Source organism: Agelaius tricolor, unplaced genomic scaffold (genome assembly GCF_023055355.1).
Source record: "Agelaius tricolor isolate 1412-34295 unplaced genomic scaffold, bAgeTri1.0.p SCAF_3, whole genome shotgun sequence".
NCBI lineage: Eukaryota > Metazoa > Chordata > Aves > Passeriformes > Icteridae > Agelaius > Agelaius tricolor.
The window spans coordinates 24,425,475-24,450,434 of record NW_027269263.1 but is presented as its reverse complement, the minus strand read 5'-3'; positions in this window follow the sequence as shown (position 1 = coordinate 24,450,434).

Sequence of the window (24,960 nt, the reverse complement as noted above, 5' to 3'; positions counted from 1 at the left end):
GGTTCAAACTGCATAAAGGATAGGAATGGGGAGACAAGATTCACATCAGAAACCTCTTTCTTTCTCTTGATTTGCACCTTGCCACTGAGCTTGCAAAACCTCTGTGTACACAGAACTATAATGGAAACAGGCTCATCTCTGTGGATTCCCTAATTTCTGATTTACAGGAGATTTGAATGTACTTGTCCATCCCTGCCTATCACCATAGAGCTTGTATAGTCTGTAAGAGATTTAGATGTGTTTTTTTTTCCTCTGTCCCTCTTCTCAGTGGCCTTATCACACACAAATCCTTCCTTACATGATGCAAGATGACACCCTTTGTCCTGTCCTGGTCGATTCTCCAGGCAGCTACAAGGCAGTTACTGATTGTTTCGTCCCCTTGAAGGCAGCATCCAAAGGGCCCCTTGGTCTCTCACACAATCAGTGCAAAACTGGGCAAGATTTCTAGCTGCATTTCCCTCTCTTCTTTTGCTCTCAATTTCTTTCAGTTTCTGTAATGTATTATACCCATCACTTTTTGTTACTTCCCTTGATATCCTACCATCCCTCTATACTTTGAAAAGACAAACTCCTGGAGGTCACTGATAAATGAACAGCACTTAAAAGTTACATATATAGTCCAAAATTATTGTCTCTGGAGTGATGGCTATTTCCACTCATTACATCAAGGCTCTTGGATAACAGAATAAGCATTTAAAAAGAAAACTGAGATATGCAACCAGACCATATCTTCAACCCTACCACAATTATTTTAATCTTATTACTCACTGAACAGGACCATCAGCGTCAGACATTTTTAACAGCAAGAAGAAAATTCTTGCCAAGAAATTAAGGTGTTTCTTCCAAGAATTAAGGACTATCTTGTGATTTAAAAGAAATTAAAATAAATCCTGATAAACAACAGAAATCACTAAAATGAGTAGTTGGGAAATTTTCAATAAATCTTTTCTACTGAAAAGTGATGAAACATAATTAATATTATTTGGTGTCCGGGTTTATTTTTTTCCTATTTAATTTTTAAACAAAATACTATATAATCATTTACTCTATTATTGCTCTAGTAATACCTGTTGTTTAATTTCCTAGTCAGAAGTTCTTGCAAATTCAGTAGTATAATTATATATAGCATTACACCACATATATATATATATATATATAGCGCTTTATATATAGCCATCATGAAACACATGCTTCAAGTCTGAACATTGTTTACCTTCTCCAGTGTGTTTTCATGTTCAGTCCAGGAAAATTTCAGAGGCAAAGAAGGCTGCTGATTGTAGAGAAAGTTTACGCATTGATAATTTACTTTTGAAATTAAGCATTTTTGATAAAATGGCAGCCAGGTTAAAAAAGCCAGTGTGCTTACAGCCTCATAACATGGTGGGGGATTTGAACAAATCTTCCTAGGAGCAAAGGAGCACAATGTGGAGCCATGAATGCAGTGGGACACTGGAACACTTTCCCACAAAAGGTGTAGGTGCCCCATCCCTGGAAGTGTTCAAGGCCAGGCTGGATGGGCCTTTGTGCAACCTGCTCTAGAGGAAGATGGTCCTGCCCACTGCAGGAGGATTGGGACCAGATGATCTTTAAAATCCCTTCCAGCCCAAACCATTCTGTGATTCTATGAAGGACAGGTTTGTTTCACAGCCCAAGAAGAGAAGGACACAGAAGGAGCTCGAAGGGCAGAGGAGAAGAAACTTCCAGAATGCTTTAAAAGAGCCTGATTCTTTAAATTGATAAGGAAACTGAATCAGGGAAGAGCAGGAAGAAGTTGGGTTCCTTTACGTGTATATATATATATATTCCTTGTGCAATCTTTATGCGTCAGAACAGTGTGGTTAGAAACCTCTGCAAGTCCTGTTGGATATCTTGATTATTGTGCATTTGTGGAGAATTGCATGGCAGATCAAAGAGCCTGCAGGTCTTGTACAGTGGTGAGGTCTTGGGTTAAGCAGTGAAAGGTGACCAGTGATCATGAGAGCATGGCAATCACACCCTGTGCCCCTATCTCTGCAAGGGGCAAAAGGGAGCCTGTGCAAAGGAATCCTGACAAGAAATCAGAAGACATGGAGTTGCCAAGAACAGCTGAAGCATGAATAAACATTTATATCATTTTATTTGAGAATTCTCACCAACTGTTAATAGTCATTTGCAGGGGAAAAACAGTTGTTCAACTAGCACTGACAATTGGCAATCTTGTGTGTCAGCAAAGAAAAGCACATCGATCTCTCACCCCCACTCAGATTTTGCTGCCCCTCTCTCACTGCTCTTTGCCTCTAGCCCTGCTAGGTTGGGGTGGCAATCAGCCTGTCAGACAGCACCACGTTTCAGATTACAGCAGTGACTCTGTCTTCTGCCTTTTTTCATGCTTGAATAGACCCGTGCCATCCTCTCACAGCAAGCCATAAAGAAGCTGAACCACCAGATGGACTGGTCTAGCACCAGTCACACTGCACTTTTCTACAGCTCAGACTTCATCAACTTTTGCCCTCCCCCCAACCTCCCCTCCCAGGGTACTAGTTTTATAACTGGAACAAAAATGTGATGAGTCTTTCAAGCCTTCTGACCCTGCAGTCTGGGCTCTTTCCTTGCCCACTGTACATTTTCAGTTGAAATATAGCAGCAGTATTTTGGAGAACAGAGTTTCAGATCTGTGACATGGACATGTTTTGATGATTGAGATACATGCTGATATTGTGGTAGGGTGTTGGGAGAGGAGGAAGGGGAGACAAAAGGAAGAGTTGCTCTGAGAAGAGACAAAAGAGAATGAGTTGACTAAATTGCTGCCAGGGCTATTTAAACTTAATTTAAAAAGCAAGCAAAACAAAAGCAAGGGAAAAGTACTGATTTTCAAGAGGGAGGCTGCAAATTTTTCGTAAAAAAGGGTTTAAGTCTCTGCTCTGTTGGTCTGGTGTAGCAGTGGGCAATGTTGATGGCAAAGGCATCAAAGCAAAGTTCCATGGCGAGGAGTCAGCTCCAGTTTAGGAGCAAGGGAAAGAGGGCAGCTGGGCTTGTACAAACATGGCTGCATGTGCAGACTTTCCCCTACAACTGGGACTGCATGTCACAAAAGAATGGCCTTTACTGGGGAAACAGTGCCCAGTACACTCCAGTGCCTTGGAGGATGCACGTGGGTGAAGCACATTCTCCTGAAATGTGGCTCTGCCTGTCTGAAGGCAGGCAGGAGGATGGGAGAAAGCAATTTATTCCTTTAATGTTTTTCCTCTGTCTGATTGGCAGACCAGAAATTAGGCCTGTTCCAGTAATTTCTCTGAGAATGCAAATCTTAATTCGCTGTTTGTTAAATGCTTAACTAACGTCTGAGATCATTATTTTAAACTCCAGCTGCCAGAATAAACACTGTCAGGAATCCATTTGCTTTAGAGAATAGCTCTTCCTGACAGCAGCAGAGATGCAAACAGTTACCTTTTAATACCAGGCTGTGAAAACCTCAACCCCCCAGCCCAGCCCCCCACTTTCATTTGCAGTAAACATCATTGCCCATCCTTATTCTGTGCTATGACTCTTTTCTGCTTTCTGAGGAATACTTAATAGCAGAGGGATGGCATGGTGTGCTTTATGCTCTCCATTAAAGAGAGTTTGTGGTGGGAGAGCAGGCAAATTCATTGGGTTTGAGGTTTTGGCAAGGACATGAACGAAAAATTAAGTAATTTTTGGTTTTGATGTAGGAAGGCAGGGGTGTGGTACAAGTCAAGGACAAGTTCTTGGTTGCAGCTATGGCCCCTCCTGGTGGTGGAAGACAAAGAAGTCTCCCTGTCCTTTTTTGATGGAATCTCCACAGATGCCTTCCCTAAGAAAAACAGGACAAGGGTCTTTCCTGACAAGCTCCTTTCCTCAGGAGATGACTGAGCATTTTGATGCAGAGTTTTCTCTTTTCTGAAATCTAATCCAAGCATAAAAGCATAGCAACCATGTATCTTCTTTTCTCTGACCATACTGACAAGAATATGAGCCAAATTCTGTGTCAAGGCTTTGCACACCAAGGAAGTGAATGTGACTTCTGCATCTGTGGAGAAGTAAGAAAACAGTACTATGATTATATGATTTTTCCAATAAAGATAACAAAAAGCCCTCATAGGCATTCATTAAAATAATTTCTCAACAGTTTTCAGGATTTTAAGCTATGTATAAGCTATTTCCTACATTTAGGTCATAACCAAGGTCTGTTTAATGTGCTATTCTATATCCAAAAGTAACTAAAATGGAGAGTTTTCACGGGAAGAAATAACACTTTCACTGTAGGCAAATGCAGCATGCCCCACTAAGCTCTCAGCTAACTTGATATATAGCCCTTTTCAGAAAAAGGGAATTGTCTCTAAACTGTTGCCTTATTTTATCCTTCAGTGGGAATAAAATTGGACTATAAGAATGAAAGATTTTAATACATCTCTATTACAATATGGTCTCCTAATTGGTATTGATCTTCCCTGTGGTACCTGAAATGAGAGAAATTATTTCAGCAGGATTTGAGCTAACAGCAATGGGAAATGGAGAGAAAGATTGACACCAAACAAGGTGGGGGAGAAGAGTAGGGACTGGCAGCATGTATGGCTTCATCACTAAATAAAGAAAATGATTTTTACAAGGTGAGCAAGTATAAAACAATCTGAGATTGAAATGGAGATGATAAATAGCTTTAGTAGGAAAGAAATTAAAAAAAATTATAGAGTATGGAAAAAAATTAGGATTCTCTAAAGAGAAAAGACATCATTTTAGTGAGCTAGCTAGGTGAACAAGCTTTAAGAATGGATTTGGTTGGGAACTTAGCTCATGTCCAGCAAGATCCAGTGAGGTGCTACAACACCCTGTTGGAAGGTCAAAGGCTCTGGAAAAGAGCCAGTGCCAGAACCCTGCCAAGAAACACCTCTGCAGGTGGCAATGTCCTACAAAGAGGTAAGATTAAAAGAATTCCTGAGATTAGCTGAAGCATATCTTGGCATTTTTATTTAGTTTTTCTTGCCTCCAGTTCATTCTATGAAGTAAAAAATATCCTAAACTCCACTGTGTCAAAAAAGCAGAGACAGACTCATCTAATGCAAGCAGTGCTTGACAACCCAATGGGCTGCATCCAAGATAATATTGTTTGCTAATAATACAATCACAAATGTATTTATCTTGCAACAGAGCGCCAGGTAAGTAATTAATTAAAAAGCTGATACATACAGCTTTCTTAAAATGGAGAACAGCATTAGTTCTGAAATGTAAGATTTGTAATTTAGTAAAGATATTCAGCATTCTGTGGAAAGCCTGGTTGATTGCACTTTTTCAAAAGACTAATCCCATCCTTGTAAACAGAACAAGGTAATAATGAGGCTCTCTGTCACTGTGTCATAGTAGAACACAAAGGGCAAAACTTCATTACACTCTTTTGACTCCCCTTCCATCAATATGAGAGAGATAAACAGAGGGGCCCAAAACATTCCCATCAGTTTCTGGGTGTGTTATTTAGTTGTTTGGTTAAAAGTGCATTCTTGCATTCTTTTTCTGTGATGGTGGAGGGAAACCAGTGGGACAGGAGAACCCACAAACATAAGCAAAGTGGACTGTAGATAATTTTTCACAAATGGTATGCAGTTTTGATGTGCAGGTCTTAAACAACTTGAATGAGTCCTTTTTTTTTTTTTTCCTTTTCAGCCTTATTTGTATGTATTATTCATCCTTTGACAGTTGTGGAGTTACTTGAAAGACAGTACTGCAGCTAGTTGCTGAGTTTTGTCTCTGAATTATTTCTCTTTGCCAGGTAAACTTCAGAGTCTCTACGTTACTTGTGACTGATGTGAATGCAAAGGGACGGGAAGGAGTTTTGGCATGCACGCTCAAAAATGAGAAATCACATTTTGCAAAGAGTCAGAATACTACTTTTTTATTTCCCCCCCCCCCCAATCAATACAATTTCTGGCTAAGCAAATCCTTGTTTCTGGGCCCTGACATCCAGCCAACAGAGGGAGCACTAGTTTAATTATAAAACCCAATCTCCCCCATTGCCAGTGCTGCCGCTGGCTGCACAGATAAGGTCATTATGAAAAGCTGTGCAAGCCTTTTCCCCTAAGAACTGGTGGAGGACAAAATCTTTGCCAGTGGTACAAAAAGGAAACCTTGTGAGGAATCATTTACAAGACATTGTATGCATGTGGCACAAAAAAAAAGGGACACAAACATGCACACACACACAAATATGAAGCATTGCCCATTAAAACAAATGGTGTCTCCCAGGGAGCAGCCCAATCCTGGAGTTCAGCTGCTACCCATGAACAGGCAGAGCCCCCTGAGCCAGTGCAACCTTGTATTGGATCTGGGGCCATCTGTCACCTCATTTATTAGAACTGGTTAAAAAAGGGATGAAATTCTTTGCAGAGTCCTTCTGGTGAATTTTGGCTTTTTTTCCCAATGAGGACTTAATTGCAAATCTTATTTATCCAGTCCATAGGTCTGTCACTCTGCATGGTAATATGGCTGTAAACTGCAACTGTGGGCTGAAAACCAAACTGAGCCAAATGCATCTTTGGTTTTTTTCTTCCTAAAAAAGGTCTTTAGTATTTACAGGCACTTGTACTTTGAGATTTAAACCCCCTCAATGTTTTTCATGTTCAGGGTTTATTTGCCTGCATCCTTAACTCAGGTTTATTCTTTCCATAGTTCTGAAGGAGAAATTAAATACATCAAATCAAGATATATACATGTATCTCCTAAGAATTGAGTTTGTAAGAAATTGGGAACTTTTAATTAGGAAGTTCTCTGGTCCTAAAATCTACTAAAGACATGAATAGGGACACTTTTCACAGAGGACTTGCAGCATTATAGGGAGACAAACATGGCTGTATCATAAAAGCCCTGTGGACACACTCATATCTTTTGCCTGGGTTTGTGGGAGGTTTTTTGGGCGGGGGGGGTTTGGAGTTTGGGTGCAGAGCCCTGAAGAAAATAACACAAGTAGGGGAATTAGGCCCTGAGGTAGTGAGACAACTGAATATAGCCAACACTGAGCAAAAGCTTTGTTTTATTTGGATTTGTGGTGATTCAGAAAAACCTTCCCTCCTGCTGATTAAAGGCTTATATCTCTGGCTTCTCTAGTTTTCCAGTCTTTCCTCTCTGTAAAGACTGGAAGGGCCCTTAAAAATACCTGGAAAACATAAAACAAGAAGCAAAAATGGGGAAGATGCAAACAGGAGGTTAATAATGTAGGATGTAACACCTAAGAATAATGAAAATGTCAGAGACAGCCATATATGGATTAAAAAGAAAGTAGTCTTCATGCTAAATTTTTATTTCCTTTTATCACTTACTCAAATTGTTTCCCTTCTCTTATGTTTTGATTACATTCATATTTATTCTGTAGACTGATCTGACTTATAGCTTCTCTGGCTTGGTTGTCTAGAAAAATGATCAGAGGGCAGATGTTTTTAACTCTGGAAAGTTTTCTTCCACACACATTTATCATTCTCTCTGGAGACCAAGGATACAAGGAATGGGAGCTACATCCAAGCTCACTTTATCACCAAAGGACTCCTAAGAACTGCACACACTTCCAAACAAGATGTGGCTGAACTCTTGACTGACAGGCTGGAGCTGCTGTTTGATATCAGTGTATTCAGTTTCCTGCTGATAAACCTGAGCTCTAATGTGGTGCTTTGAAATACCAATATAGACGTACTTTTAATTTTTTTGACCTTGCTGCTATTCCGTTACGGTTTTGGGCAACAACATACAACAACATGAATAACTGAGAAGTGGTGCTGTTTATGTAAATCTTCTTACACCTTCCCCAGAAAGGATTTTTCAGTATACTTTCTGGGTAGTATGTTCAGTTTGAAATAGTTAAATGTAATCCATGTATTTTTGTGACTTTGTAAAAATGTAAGTAGAAATCTGCATTACAAGGGGGAAAAAACAGGGCTAGAGGGTGAAGGGAAGAGTATTGGTTGTGAGATTGGAAGAAGTTGTTTGTGAGATGCTTGTTACACTCCTGGATCTGAGCATAGTTAGAGGGATGAAATAGCAATGCAGTTTAGACACCCATTTGAAATTATGCTGCCCTGGCACATGGAGCATGGGGCTGCTGAGGTTGTCCCCTGAATTGTGCTGTACTTAGGAGATGGCCAAAAGCAAGGAAGATCAAGGCTGTGTGCAAGGTCTTTCAGTGTTATGCACCACCCAATGGAAAGCAAGAATGCCAGAAACTGAGGCTAGCCTTGAAAAAGCACTGAGGACAAATGTGAAAACACATACTTTTGTGCCCGTGACCCTTACCTCTCATCATTTCCTACTGTCAATTTTAGTACTTTCTTTGCAAGAAAGCAAACTTACTTGAGTGTAGAGCTCAGAATGAGCTCTAAGAAACACTTAAAAAAATACAGCCATAGCTTGCAAATATCGCAGATTCAGAAAACTATAGCTGAAAAGGTTGAACAGTTACAAGGCAATTATTTGATATCTTAGAATTTGAAGACTGCAGGTTTCTTAAATCACATTACACCAATATGTTATTTAGGAGTCAGTGTCATCCCTAGAGCAGCTAACTTTCCAACATGACCAAAAATGTTATGAGGAAGATGTAAACCCCAGCCCTTTACCCAAGGGGACTTCCTGCTGAATGTGGACTTGCCAAGCTGCTTTCAGCTTGCATTGTTTCAGTCATTTCTAACTAGTCTTGTAAATTTTACTTCTGTAAAGTGGCCTCATGAATCCTCTTTGCACCATATAAATAGCTAGTGTGAGAGGTCAGCACTCATATACACTATTTTGTTCTTTTCCACCTTGTCTTAACTCTGCCATTTCAATCAGCAGCCAGCAGTAGAAATTTTTTGATCAAACTGAAAATCCTCACATTTAAGTGGAGTTTGTTTTGTGAAAGTGGAGGGAACAGGCTGAGGAGTTAATACACCCACTCATCATCTAACCTTGACACTGGCTCACACAAAAGTACAAGTGAATAAAACTACATCATTTTCTGCTACTTTCTGGAGGCTTTGAGATCATTGGTCCTGGGATTTGCTTTGACACTCCAGCTGTCGCTAGCATACTTGTGTGATTATTGTACATAATAATTGATTTTGAAAGATTCATATTCTCTGGGTTTTTTTATTGATTGGTAAGGAGTGATTTTATTGAAGGCAGAAAAGTACCTTAAGCTATTGAGGGGATGTGAAAGTCAATGCAACTATGGGTACAAGAAGTCTACTGGGTCCTTTTTGATAAAGTTGTAGACAGTCAAAGCTGGTACAGAGGGAACTTTCCTTCCACACTGTGAAGGTAATGAGAAAATCAGCTAATGATTTCAGACAAATCCTCAAAGCCTTGGACCTTCTAACAGTATAAAGGTTATGAAAGATGCACTGATGCTTCTTTATTTTGCTTGTTTGCTTTTTAACTCCTTGAGTCCAAAATATGTTCAGGTAAAGGAAATTCCACCTTTGGAACATATACTGTACAATGGAAAGTCAAAATTGCTAATGGTAGTGGAGAAATTAGGTGTTCAGTCTAGCTCCCTGTAAGTTTAATTTCATTTCACAAGTCATTACTGCTAGTCTTCTCTATGGTTTCTGATTCAGAAACAGTCACCCATTCATTCGTCTTTCATTGTTTAATAATAAGTAAAGTCTGTACTTGATGTTATTCAGAACTTGCTTTGAACTGTTAATAGTCAACAGTTACCACACAATTGAAAGGCCATAACTTCCCTATGGTTGTTCTTTTAAAGGGAAATAAATTACTTGGTTTTAACTTAGTGGTGCTGCCCGTAAAATATTCAGTTAAATCTGTGAGCAATGGAATACCCTCCCCTGTTGAGGATGAAGAGCCAACAAACACTGCAACCATGCAGCCACTCTGTTAAACAAATCCTCTCTGGCTCTCTGAAGAGAATGTGTTCAACAGTTAAACCAGTTAAAATAGGAGAGAGAGCTCATCTCATTTTTGGTAGCCCTTGTAGTGGAGCTTAGCATCATGCAGTAATGCAGGAAGAGGCCAGTAACATGAGGACAAATATATCTGATGATAATTTGTGTCTTCAGGCAAGCTCATTGCTGAGAAATGAGAACAGGCATGTGCAGTTTGTAAAGGCCTAGAGAGTGGCCTCTGATGAACGAATAGTGGGGCAACATCAAAAGCACATTCCTTGAAATTATGGAACACCTGATAGAGGTTCCTGCATCCTGGAGGTTTCATGATATTTGAGAGAGGTTTTGTATGGAAAGTGAGTTGACCTGGTATTCATAATTCACCACTGATGAGCCATGATCTACTGAGCAAACAAACTGAAGATAGCAGGCCCTCAGCTCGCCATCAGACTTGCTCACTGGCAGGTCGAAGAATTACAGAATGGTTTGGGACATTATAGAAGGGACAACTTCTACTAGAGAAGGTAGCTCACAGCCCCACCCACCCTGGCCTTGAGCAATTCCAGGGATGCACTATCCACAGCTTCTCTGGGCAACTTGTTCCAGTGTCTCATCATCCTCATGGTAAAGAATTTCTTCCTTAAATCCAATCTAAATCTAGTCTCTTGCAGTTTAAAACCATTATCTCTTGTCCTGCTCCTACAGGACTTAGTAAAAGTCTTACTGTATTGAACGGCTGCAACAAGGTCCCCAGCATCCTCTTTTCTGCAGGCTGAACAACCCCAATTCTCACTCTTTTTACAGGAGAGAGGGTCCAGTCCTCCTGTTATTTTCTTCTGAGATTTCAACTGGAATATTCCCTGAAATTATTTTCTCTGATATTTTCTCATATCTTTCAAATCTTGCGTCTTTTCTAACTCTGTTTTTTCCTCTCTCTTTATCCAAAAGCTGGTCTCCTTTAAAGAATGAAGTCTCATTTCTTCTTCTTTCAGAGTGTAGCAGCATTTTGTGGCTGCAAGGGAAGCATTTGTCTGCAATGGAAAGATGACAGATATAGGCAGACTGAGCTGCAGAGATACATGGATATAGCTATTGCCCTTCCTAGTGGCTTGATGAGTTATCCCAGGTGATAGCTCTGGGATTATGTATCACTGTGACTTTTTGGCAAGGTGATGATTCTATAACAAGATGACATTCTTCTACTTGTATTTTAATTCCTTTGTCTCATCCAGGATATGGGGGAAACAGGGTGGACCTATGACTAGAAATCCATCACAAGTATTGCCATACAGATTAAAGTTTACCACAGTTTTGCAAAAAAGTAGCTCCTGGATGTTTGCATGGTTTAGCTGACAACATGCATGCTCCTGGTGATTAAATCCCAGCTGTAAAGCCCCTCCATTATAGTACCCTATAGCTGATAATTGTGTCTGGGTGCGGGTGTCAAGAGCAGTCTGAGGCACGTCCATGTACTTTTTCATCCTTTTATTGATTCCTCGGCACCTAAAAAGCCACAGCTGCTTCCATTTCAGGGGATGTACTATAGTTCTTCTTTTAAAACAGTGTGACACAGTTCAGTAGCTGGAATGGGCTGCAGAGCTGGGACTGCTAGATAGCTTGTTTTTAATTTTCTCCACAGGAAAGAGTAATGTGTAACTTCTCAGCAGAGTAACTGTCACAAAGAAAGAGGATAGAATAAAAGACATATTTTGGCTCATGTCAAGATAAAACTGAACAAAAAAAAATCTTTTTTGCAGTTCTATCTTTATAACTCTGAAACTGAATTTATATCAAGATTTCTGGTTCAAATGAGAAGCCAGCCTCAGACACTCATTGGAGATTTTGGAACAATTCAATCTTTCCAAGAGTTTCAGTGTGTTGATTTCTGTATTTTTATTCAAATAGGTCTCTAATTAATACTGTAAAAGACTCCTGTAAAGACATCACTATCAGCAGAGAGTGCTGATGCAAGCATAGGGAAGAATAGTTAATTGGGGAAGAACTTCATTACACTTTTTCACTTTGCAAACTGCCTTTCACCAATACCTGGGTGGCAATCCTAGCACTCGTGGGCAATGGCTAGCAGGGCACACTGAAGCAATAGGGACTTGACCTCATTGCTTTATTTGCTAAAAATGTTTTAACAACTGCTTTTAGACATTCGGCTGGCATTAGAAGTAGTGATTTCTTTTTAATTAAAATCTCTTAAAAACTGATGTGACAGGATTCTCTGAAAAAAAAGAAAAGAAAAAAGAAAAGAACTGGAAAATTAATTAACTAAACTAGAAGGTCAGTTTTAAAATCCTGCTGCAGCCTAATTAAATCCTAGACACTGACATTTTTGGCTAAAGATTGCAACCATAGTAATTAGTGTTGCAGGAAATTTCCATATGCCATTGTGCCAAATGAATGAGAGTATTTCATAATTGTTCCTATAGGACTTCTTGCAAATAGCTGGGAGGGACATGATCCTATTGTAGGAAATATGCAAAGGCAACGTAGTATTTTCATTCCTGTAGTAGAGTCTCTCCAGGTCAGTGTGAAGAAGGGAAAAGTCTGATACATGATAGGAATATTATAAATTACTATTATTATTATTATATTGGCCTCTCCTTATTGTCCATTTAAAGAATCAACCACTACTTAAATAAATAGGGCAAGCTGTTAGTCAAAAGGCTGTGGATAAATACATGCTGAACAAGCAATTAAAAATCATAATAGCGAACAATTTTATATGATAAAACAAAAGATGCTGCTAATTATTTTATTTGCATGTATTTTAGTTAACTCCTCAGAGAGATTACTTTTTTCTTTTTCAATCATTAACTTTTTCAGGACTGCTAAGGATTTGTTAAATGTCAGGCAGTAAAATTAAAATGTCATTATATGACATATGGGTCAAGTAGACTTAATAAACTTGAACTACATAATTCCACATTTATTTCTAAATTTTTCTTTTCTATTGAAAAATATGGTGAAAATGTAGTAAAAATATGAAATTTTTTTTGTACATTCCATGTGGAATTTGAATAAAATGGGCAGAGTTATTAAGATATTTCCCTTCTCAGAACATTGTGCAAACTCCACTCAAAGGGAAAAAGACTGCTCCCTTCTTGAGAGGCACTTCTACAAGAAGATGATTTTTGTAGCTTTTTCTTTGACAAATCTGTCTCTTCAGAGAAAATTAAAATGCCAGAATAAGAAAATTACTGACATACAACATAAATAAAATGAGTAAATATAAGTGACTGCTTCACATGAGAAACGAAAAGATAATCCTGCCATGCGGAAGGACCAGCCTAAAGAACTGGGAGCCCTAGGTTTGTGGATCTTGTCTGTGTGCCTGAAATGGTGCTCTCAGATGGCCCAGCTTCATCTTGTTCTAAGGCACTCCTCGTTATTATGTCCCTTTTTTATTCTCCACAAAAGTGTGATGATTAGCACTTGGAAATAGTTGACAGCCTTCTCTGTGGCCAGTTAAACTGCAAAATGCTCAGCAGTGAATCACTGTATGAGTGAGGAGAGAAACTTTCAGAGTGTCTACAAGCCCTGCTGGCCTAATGTCCTCAAGTCTCCACAGTCAGTCTGCAGTTTCCTCTTTCAAAGACTAATGTGATGGTTGGTGACTGACTGCAGCAATCAAAGAGCATTCAGGTGCATGTAGAGAACAATTTTCTGGTTGATCTGTTCTTTCAGGTGAACTCATTCAGTGAAGTGACATTTCATACTTCTCTTAGAAAATTTTGGGGTTTTTTTTATTTTTATTTCAGGTGGAGAATATATGTTTGTCAAGCTATTGTTTCAGGCTCTATGCAAACTTAAGTCTTCTCAGAGTAAAACCTGGCATAAGACTGAGGAGCAGGTGGGAATAAACTGGAGTCATAATGGAAGAATTTCAGACACACACGGTCCTTTAAAATTCAAAAAGTGGACAAAGGGCAAGTGTATTTCAACTGCCAGGTGATCCAAATTTTGCACGGGATCTTGAAGTTTTGGGAGATTTACATAAGGCTCATTCCATGGCATTGCCAAATCCACAGTCTACACTAACAATTTTTGAGCTACACTAACAATTTTCCTATCCAGCCAGTCTCCCCTGAACTTCAGAGTGATTTTTGGCTTTGGGGATGGTCCAGCTAAAGTGATGCAGGGCTTCCTACTCCTGGAAAAAAAAAGTAGTTTGAGAAGTTTTTTAAAAATGTGTTCCAGTGCTAAATACTGTATAAACATACACCTAAATAGAAATAAATTTGATAAGCCTGGGTAGATTTTGCAAATATTGTGGCACATGTTTTTTCTGGGTGCAATAGCATTGATTTTTCCTTTAGGGAACTTAGTTCAGCAGCAACCTCCCTCACTACCCATGAGAAATGAGCCCATCATATCCTCTGCTACGTTGGTGGGACATTACTCTCTCAATAAGCTGTAAGGAAATTTGCTCTTGTGGCATCAAAATGAGCTGTTGATCACAATATATCATTCATTTTCCCAATAAGGCCATGGTTTTTTATTTTACATCATTAGTGAACATTTTTGTCCTCTTCTAGGAATAACCCTTCAGGCTTTTTTAAACACTCAGACAGAGGAGGAGGCTGTTTTCTGTTCTTTTCCCCCCAAACATTTCTGTTCTTTTCTGTCCTACATTTCTGCCAACATTTCAACGACAGGACAAAATCTCAACAAAAGTGGCCTTGTGATCTTCTGGGATACAAGAGTCAGATTCAGGACCAAATCTGGGGCAACAAATATTTTTTCCAGTGGCAAATGTTGCTGTTTACTTGATTTTGCTGTTGGGAGACACCACCACAGGAATGCATTTAGGTCAGCCAATTAGCAATATTGGATTAGAGCACAGAGCAAGGAAATTTTGTAATAGATCTGCTGTACAATGCTAGGACAGGTACCTTACAACTCTGAGGTTTATTTCCTCAGCCTGAAATGCCAACACTGACACTAAGCCATCCCTGCATCATACACAGTTTGTAAATGATGAGGGTACCTATTCTGTGTTATAGGCTTTGAAGTCTGGGAGGAGAAGAGAGAAGACTGTGGAAGGGCTTTGACAAGCACAATTTGTCTTTTTGCAGCTTTCAGAGCACCACAATATATTTTCACAAAAGACCTGTTTATATAAAGCTGTCTGAAAACATTTTCAGCACAAGTGTATATCTAATGCAGGCACGATGGTACAGTCTCTGGATTTTGAGTGCACATTTAAAATGGAAAAAAACCTTTCAGTATCTTCAAATAGCAGCAGGTTGCTGGATAATTTACATTGTGCCTCATGCAGGCAGACATGAAATCCAGCACCCTGAAACTGTGCTTGCCACACACTGAATGCTAAGAACTTACTTGTGTTTGTAGCATATTTGAGAAAAGAGGCTGCTAAACTCACTGAGCAACAGTCCCTTTCTTGAGACAGAGTTCATCCTCTCTAAAGGCTTTGGAACAGATGAAGCTGAGCTAATCATCAAGAAACCCTCTAATCTCTATCATTACTTAGGTTTTCATGTTAGTCATTGTGACAGCTTTTCCCCCTTGTCACCAGGGGGAGAAAGCAGCGGTTGGCGCTCTCTGGCGAGGCTGGAGCCATTCGTGGCAGGCTGAGCTTTTCCAAGTTAGTATTCAGGAGCCATCCACAGCCAGGGAACAGAGACACAATCCCAGAAAGGTGTCGTGAAGGGCCTGGCACAATGAGGGGCTTTTGTGGCATTCCTCTTGGCTGACTGTCAAACAAAGGTAGAGCCAGCCATTACCAAAGGGTATTAATGTGCAGGGAAATACAAAAATAAACCGGCTACTTAGGGCACTAACTATTACAGGCAGAGAAATAATACAATAAATCACTGAAATGAAGAAAGAGTGGCAAGAGGCACTGAAAACAGAGATATTTTGTCACTAAATTGCAGCATTAATAGCGCTTTGAAGCCTCACATTTAAATTGCCTATTTCTGACACTCAAAATGCACATTAGGAAAATGATGCTTATTTTATAGTTACTCATTAAAAGGAAGGGGATAAATAAGAAGGAGTTTTAAACCATAAATCTCTTTCATAACGAACAACAAATAAGAAGACGTGAGGCAGACAAATAAATGGATAGTGAAAGAAAGATTTTTAAAACGCTTTTGTAATCTGGGGTGTAAATGAGCAACTGTCTCATCTGATTGAGGATAAGTAATTTTTAGAAGGTCTGGGTATGATTGCAAATCCAGGAGATACTCATATGTTACTTGATAATGAAGAAGAACTAGAAATAACAGAAAAGGTTGTTTCATTTCCTTTGCAATGATTCAGGCATTGTGCAATTATACTATTTGTCTCTTCTGTACATGACTGCAATGCTACATGTATTTCCCCACCTACAGATACATCAACTTTCCTCACCTAACAAGGCATAACTCCAGATTACCTCTGAATAGCCTGTATGACAAATTCAAGGAAAGAGGCAGAAGGAAATTACACATCACTTTGGCATTTAGTCTTCCTGGAAAGGTCTTCATGATCACCTATGTAACTTCCCAGCACTCCTTAATGGCTGCCCAGTAGCCTTCTGCTGCTTGACTATTTGCATAGCATCTGCATTTATCTAATCTTTATTTATATTTTAAAGACTGCAAAGTTACAGCTCATTTGCAGTGCTTCAGGATTTGAGTATTAAACAAAAATGCAAATACAGCAGTAAGCCCTTAATGAGATGTATCCAGCTCATTTTTTTCAGCATTAACTCCATTCTTTATCTTATTTTAGCATCCACAGTATAAACTATTCATCAGGTCCAAAACTTCATTTTCTTATATTGCCAGCTTCTGTCATATATTTTACAAGTTTAAATTCTAATTTTATCCACAATAAGAATAATAATGATGTTTCAAACTGGCATTTATTGTCCGAAGGAAAATAGCTCAAATATTGTAACAAACCATCTTTTCTTCTGAGTTACTGAGCTAAAATGCAGTGTTACAAACTTCTGGGTTTGTGGTACTTGACTGCTACTTTGCACTAATTTGAAAGATGATAAAGTCACAAGGTAAGGGAAATGCTAGTTCCACACACTTGTGGCCATAAAAGGAAATCCGCTTGAGGCAATTTAAATACCCTGAGGAAAATTCCTACCTTTGGATGTATGTGAGCATACACCACATTTTTATTTTCTAATTTTAATCTTCTAATGACATAAACCAAACTTTTGCCTCCAAGAAAAGGAAACATGATTCTCTGATTAATGCTGCAGTGTGGATAAAACCCTCAGGCCTCGGCCACAGAATCACTTGTGATGAAACCTGTGTCTCACCCTAGGAGTTCTCCTTAGCTTCCAGGTGTGCAGCAGCTCTTCCCCAGAGCTCTCAGAGACCTCCTTCACTCTCTTCATTTTTGGGCTGGATTCCCAGGGCTAAGGAGAATAAATGAAAGGGAGTACTTATAGTATTGGTATTTATTTTTTTCAGTAGTAGTATTTCTGTACTAGTTTTTTTTTTTTTTTTTTTTGGTCTCTACTGACAGCAATTGCCCTGGAGAGAAGAGTGTGAGGTTCTGGATGCCCATAAATACAACATGTAAGGACCATCAGGGGTCACACCCTCTCCCCATCACTGCCAACAGCATCCATCTTTTCTCACCACTTTGATAGCAGTGTGAGAATGATCCATAATATAGTTTGCTGACACTGCTGCAGAGTCATTCATGCCCAGAAGGATGATAAGTGCTTCACGTCAGGCTTTCTCAGCATTTCCTCCACGATTATGTGGTCTGCAACAAGGACTATCAGTCTCTCCACCAGCTTTGGGTGATCAGGTCTGTCTCTAAACATATTGATGGTCCTCACTCTAGTGCTTCCCCCCCCACCACCACCCCAACCCCAAAATTAGGAAAGGAAAAACAAGCTTTGGAGCTGAAAAAATACCTGAGTGTTCTGGGTTTCATTGCTGCTGCTTCTATTGCAGCAATGACACCACCTAAGCTTCTATGCCAAAGTCAACTCCACTGTGAGCTACAGAAGCCCTTATTTTTTTCTCAGAAAATGTTCCTGGTTTGGTTTCAGCTTAATTTTTAGAAAACTACGGCCTCTTTCCTCCTGTTCCCTCCATGCCGCATGCTTAAATCTGCGGGTTTGCACCGATTGTAGTTATGATGAACAGGCTATGCTGTGTGGGGTGCATATTGCTCTGAGTGCCTCAGAGAAAATTTTTATTTACATTCATTACAAGCAAAGTCTATAAGGCTCTACAGGTTTCTCTTTGCAATTTTAAAATGTTTATATGTAAGTTACTGAATTTTATACCCAGGTTGGCTCTGATGGTTAATGTGTTTATTTGAGAAACAGAGTGCAAAACTTTGTCACTGTGACAACTTTTACAGCATCTTTGGTATCTTGCTTGGGAAAGAACAAGGTTTTGCAATATCAATTTGTTGGTCTTAAAATCCTCAAGAATAAGATTTCATTGATGCATCAACAATAAAGCTGATCATATAATATATATGTTAATATAATAATATCATAAATATTATAACATCAGTAATACAATAAAGATGGTAATATAACACAGTCCTAGGGTTTTTTATCTCCAACATTTTCTTTGGATGCTACAATGTTTCTGAAATTCCACTGTGGAAAATTTCATAAGTGTCTTGTCTTTATTGTTCGTTCATTTGCACTAAAGAATTATCAGCTTCACAAACTTCTTTGTAGCTCCCAGCGGAACTAGCACAATTATAAAGTTGTGCCAAATTGGCTTCTTAGCAGAAGGTATCTATTGGAAGAAAACAAATCCCTACATTAGATTCCATCATGAACAAACAAATCGTTTTAATTGGCTGTGTAATGAGATGGCCTTTTGTAGAATACGTGCTTGGAAAGTTCGCTGTTACGGTGGATGTCCCAAGTTCTGCACAGGATGAGCATGACAGCAAAACTAATTGTATGAAATACAGCACGCCTGTGTTTTGGCTTTTGAAATGTAGATTGCTCATGCATTGCTCTTCATTATCTCTTTAGTGTTTTTCAATAATTTATCAGACTTTATATTCCCACTATTTTACAAAGTTATGTACTTGGAGTTTTATTTCTTTAAGTGATAATGGCAAAGTGGTGTACTGCAGTTATAGGTCAGCTTCATCTTAAAATAATTTGTATTTCTCCAATTCCTTAAATATAGCTGATTTTAAACAGACAGCTTCAGGGTTTCTAAGATACTATGTTTAGATCACTTAATTCTACTGCAGCCTTTATGTAGATTACTAATCGTGCCAACCAGTGGGGCAGGGAAAGCTCCTACCTTCAAGGTTATGGGATCCAACCCCACAATAACTTCATAGTCCTTTGTAAAATGTTTCTAATCCCCTCCTTGTAGTGAGCATTGCTGGTGCACACAGCAGCATCCAGCCCCACAGCACAGCAGAAACGAAAATACAGACAGTGGCAAATTCCCCAGCTATTCCCAAGGTCACAGATGTGGGCACATGCATGCAGGTTGGACTGAGTGAGAGGAGAGTTTTAGGATATAATTGGAAAGAACAAAATGTCCTGTGACCCATCTGCCCTGTGATTTTGTTGATGAAGCAAATAGTAAGAACTGAACTTCTCATATAGTTGTGTGCTTCAGCTGCCATTTTCATAGGGAAGATGAACAAAGTAGATTGGCTTTGAGTTATAAAAACAAGTTTTATAAATGCATTTCAGAGTTCTTATGCATTTGAGTAATAGGTAGCTCTTACTGGGCACTTTTTGTCTATCCTCAGGCTCATAGAGATTGCCACATGGTGACTTGGCTAGAGCTTGAAAAGAGGTCACAGAAAAAAATCAGAAGGGTCCTTATAGAATGTACAGACATTTTATCTGTTCTTCAAAATCTAAGCACTAAATATTTTTTGTCCGGTTAGGTTTATCTTTCTAATGAAAAATTCTACTGATTTGTGCAATTGTACTCCCTTAAACTTTGATTATGTAAAGTGTATCCAAACATGCTCACACATTTACTACTGCTGAGATCCTTACTGTTGAGTTAAAAGGTATCACCACCAGACCTGCAATGGCTTCAGTGTGGTTTCAGCATGGTTTCAGAAGACATGACCACAAAATATTTCTCAGGTAAAGAGAAATATTAGAAATGTCTAAATAATGAAATTGTGTCAATGGAATTAAAAATCAAGCTGTAATTTTAATGCAAGTATTCCATCTAATTTTTAAGCATTTTTCATAAGGTATATTAAGCTATCACATTTCTCTAGTCATTATGAACAATGTATCACAATTTCTGTAACTTCTGCTTTACTATATGTTTGTTATACTTTTCTATACTCATTTTCAATATCTAGAAGATATCACCCCTGCTTGGACTTTCTTGCCTTCTCAAGGAGCTGTTGTTTAACATTAATTAAGCAAATAGAAAGATATATGTGAATCAAGATCTTTAAGATCTTTCACTTCAGTGGAACTGATCCCCTGAGAGTGTTAAAAACATATAGCTGAAAGCTCAAGAATAGTCCCCTTAACATGAAAGACAAGTAGCTGGTGTTCATGTTTGGGTGTTCAACTTTAGCCTAAGTTCACGTTAACAACAAATTCTTTTTCGTGACTATTTTAGTGCTATGTGAGAAATGGGGTGGCTTGCTTCATACCAGTGCAGGAATTGGCTTGAAGAAAAGAAGAGAAAAAAAAAGGAGCAGGATGGGGTGGGTGGAGGAGAGGAGAACAGAGAGAACCCACAACAGCAACAACAAAATGGTACTATAATGTTCAATAGCACCTTTTAAATAGACAGGTCAGAGATTAGGTGGGCCATAGAAGTGAGCAACTTTTATGGCTTTGAAGTGGCTTCAGGGTCAGTGGGCAGCATACTGCTGGGTTGGCTGGCTGCTACTTTTGCTGTATTTTACTGGTACCTTTGGTGCATTTGTTTGGGGGTGGAGGAGAAGTCAGAATTTCCACTGTGGTGTCTTTCAGAGGCACTGCATTCACCAACACTAAATATGTCCCCAATTTTATTTCAAAAGTAAGTACTACTTTCTGTGGTAACTAAATGCAATATCAGTCATCATATTTATCATTCAGCTGACACTTGCCTTGACCTCACCTCTTCAAGCATCCAAAGTTTGTTCCTCTGCTTATCCACCACAGATCTCAAAGACTTTGCAAAATTTCAGCTAAGCTTCTTGCTTGAAATGCATCCGTGCTGATAAATTACTAGGACGGGGGATTGCAAGGGATACTTAGCAAGTTTGCAGATAATACAAAACTGAGAGGAGCTGTTGACCCTCTTGAAGTCCAAGAGGCCCTGCAGACAGACCTCAGTAAATGAAAGAGATGGGCAATCACCAACCATGGGAAGTTCAACAAGGGAAAATGTCAAATTCTGTGCCTGGGATGGGGCAACTCTGTTGGTGTGGTACATGCAGAATGGGGAACGAGGCACTGGAAAGCAGTGCCATGGAAAGGGACCTGGCAAGCTGAACATGAGCCAGCAGTGCCCTGGCAGCCAGGAGGGCCAACCCTGTCCTGGGTTGCATCAGGCACAGCATCACCAGCTGGGCAAGGGAGGGGATTGTCCCCTCTGCACTGCACTGGGGCAGCCTCACCTTGAGTGCCAAAGGAGGGCCATGAGGATGGCGAAGGGCCTTGAGGGGAAGCCATATGAGGAGCAGCTGAGGTCACTTGGCCTGTTCATCCTGTAGAGAAGACTGAGGGGAGACCTCATGGCAGTCTCAGCTTCCTCATGAAGGGAAGTGGAGGTGCAGGCACTGATATCCTCCCTGTGGCGGTCAGAGACAGGACCTGAGGGAATGGCCTGAAGTTGTGTCAGAGGAGGTTTAGGTTGGGTATTAGGAAAATTTCTTCTCCCAGAAGGGCACTGGAATGGTCACCCCATGGAAATGATGACAGCATCAGCCTGATAGAGCTCAAGAAGTGTTTGGACAATGCTCTCAGGCACACGGCGTGACTCCTGGGGATGGTCCTGTGCAGGGCCAGGAGCTGGACTCGATTATCCTTGTGGATTACTTCCAACTCAGCTTATTGTGTGATGGTGTGATTCTGTGAATATCAAGTTGTGGTCTCCCTGCTGAAGCTGAAGCTGGACCTTACCTGGTGCTGGCATGGAGGAGCCTGGGACACCAGGGCACTTCTTGACCCCAAAAGATCCCAGTACAACAGCAGTCCCTGTTGCATCTCCAACGCTTCAGAAGAGGCAGAAATCTTGGAATTGGTATCCAATATCTGTTGCATATGAAATTATATTTACAGGTCATTTAGATGTGTTTGCATGAATCAGATATGTTTGAATTATTTACAGGATGTGGTGGCTTCAAAGAACCTAATTAGAGTAGAGTAGCATGTTTTTAGGACCTGAAAAGGCAAGCTCTGCTCCTGCAAGTAATTACTTCTCTAATGAACAAACTCAGGAGAGTGAAATGCATAAGCAGATTCTGTGGGATCAGTGCACAGAACATATTTTCAAGTCCAAGGAGCATGGCAGTGTAATAGCTGTGAAACTGTAAAAGTATTAGTGGTGAAAGAAATAACAGAACTAAAACTTTATAGTGCAATATAGTCTATTCAACATCAAAGAGACAAAGAGGCATGTTTTTCAGTATGAATTAATAGAAAACCAGTATTTATTCACCTACGATGGAATTCAAATATTTGCAGAAAATACTGTATTTTAATTTTACAACAAAATGAATCATACTTAGCCTCTGTGCTGCTGACACACCTGCTATCTCAAGTTCTTTGTCTTCATTTCAGCAGTCACAAACTCTACCATAAACCTTAAGGACTTTCATATTCCAGAATTCAATTTATAGCAGCTTCAGTTACTATAAGAATTGTCCTTATGAAAATGACATACAAACACTCCCTACATATTCCTGCACCATAAATGCCACATGAATTCACTCATTTTTAAAGTCAATTCAAGATTTTTTGATCAAGAATGGAGATTTAGCCTTATAACTTCAAGTTAAACTGTTATTTCTGTGCTTTAAGTATCATCGCTGACTATAAAAATTGTCAAATAAAACCTTAACTGAAAATTCTCCAGGGAAGTGTTTGAGTCAGAATGCAGTGTGTTCATGTGTAGTTATATTGTCTCTATTCTGGTGACAGAAAGAAAAATATGGGTTTTTTTCAGTAAACTGAATGCATATCTTTCAAAAATCTCGCAGAGAATTGTTATTTATAGCACTGAGCTTCCATTTTAAGATGAGTATTTTTTATGTGTTTGTTTTTGATTGCCACCAATAATAAGGATGCAAAGCAGCAAATCGGGTCCTATAATGGACATTTTACCACTTTCATTCTTCTTGGTGTTTTAGACAGTAATCAAGAACTTCTGTTGCAATACTAAGGCTGAAATTTGGACCAGTTCAGATCATTAAAAAACCCTGGTCCTAAACTTATCATGTCTGAAAAATATAGCCATATTGGTGATCAAAAACCCCTCATGTGTGGACGGCTGTAAACCTATTTACTTATTACTGTTCCTAAAACCCTGCAGGGTGAAAGAGAAATGAAAGATATTATAGCTCTCTCGCTCTTTTATTTTTTTGTTTGTGGCATGTCTGACCTGCACCTCAGCCCTTCAGTTATGATTTCACTGTGCACCATTTACTACGCACAGGTAACAGCAGCCTACCTTGTAATCTCCCAATCAAAATCTAAAGACCTTCTGTATGTCAGGGATATTCTGTTATTAAACCCCAACATTATTAGTTTTTCTTTCCTTTTGACAACAGAAATAGAAACGTGTCAGTGAGAGAAACTCCTCAATTATATGGATTTTTTTGAAGGGCAGATCTGAGCCTTCTGGACCTTACCCTGTTTTTAACACTTTGCTATAAGTAGGGAAGAAGTGGCCTGGCTGGTTGCCAAATCCTCCAAATCCAACTTAAACACGAATTCACTGGCTTTGTCTAGACTAGGGGATTCATTTGCAAATATTTGCTCACCCTTTCTAACCTGTGTGAAAATTCGGGCACTTTTAAGGCAGAATGCCCATAACAAACACTGCTCTGACCCATCTACTGTGTCCCAGATGACCACTGAAGCAGTGGCTGTGAGGGCATTGGGTATTACTGCCAGACACCAGTTCCTTGTTCTTATGCAGCTGAAAGCACTACATCAGTGGATTTCTCTCTCTCTGAGTGCAGCATTAGCTCCAGGTGCCATTAATCTGGTCCAAACTAAGCCAGCAGATACTGCATTGAGGCAGAGGAAAGGCATGGAAACCTCTGCACATGACTCAACCTGAAAAAATTCTTTGTGTGGTGTCTGCTTGATCAGCTTAACAAAATCCATAGACTGTGGTGAGGATCTTCTCTGGGGCACAACTGCAGGACTATACCTGGAGCAAATATTCAAGGAAAGAAAGTCCTCAAAGAACATGGAGACACATATATACAGTCAGGGAGGTGAACCAAAAAAAAGGGCACATGGTCCTTTGTCTTGCCATGTGCATGATCTTCAGGGATTTATTTAGGCAGAGCCAGACTGGGTCTACTGAAAGTCATAATCAAAGCCTGTGGGTACCCAGAAGCTGTAAACGTTGAGCTGAAGGTCAGTTTCCATGTTTTACTGTGAGTTTCTAGTCTTCCTCTTGAAATCATGGCCCAGCTATTAAATTATTATCTCAGGGACTTGTCCTAAATGTTATAGGCTTTATATAGTCTCCAACCAATCTCATTGCCCTTAGGACCCCAGTATATAGAAACATCGCTTATGAGGATGCTGTATAAGGTTTTTCTTCCTTATGGAGAACCTCACTCTTGTGAGTGGTAAGATGTTCATCACCAGCCTGCAGAAACCCTCCTGCCAAAGAGAAAATTGCTTGCTGACTACCAAAGCCAGAGGAACAGAGAGAGGTGGATCAATGGAGGAGTGAACAAAGGGAGAGGCCAGCCCCGAGATGGATGTTCTTTTCCATTGTAAAAGCCATCCTCATTATTTTTGGAGTCCAAACGGTTACATAACAGGACATTCCTTTGGCCACTGTTTATCTCAATTTTAAAATACAACTTTCACAATGTCTTAGAGCTCAATATTATTTATAAACATAAGTGTCTGCATTGCTTCACCTCTGACCTAAACTTCAAGCTGCTGAAGTGGAAATTG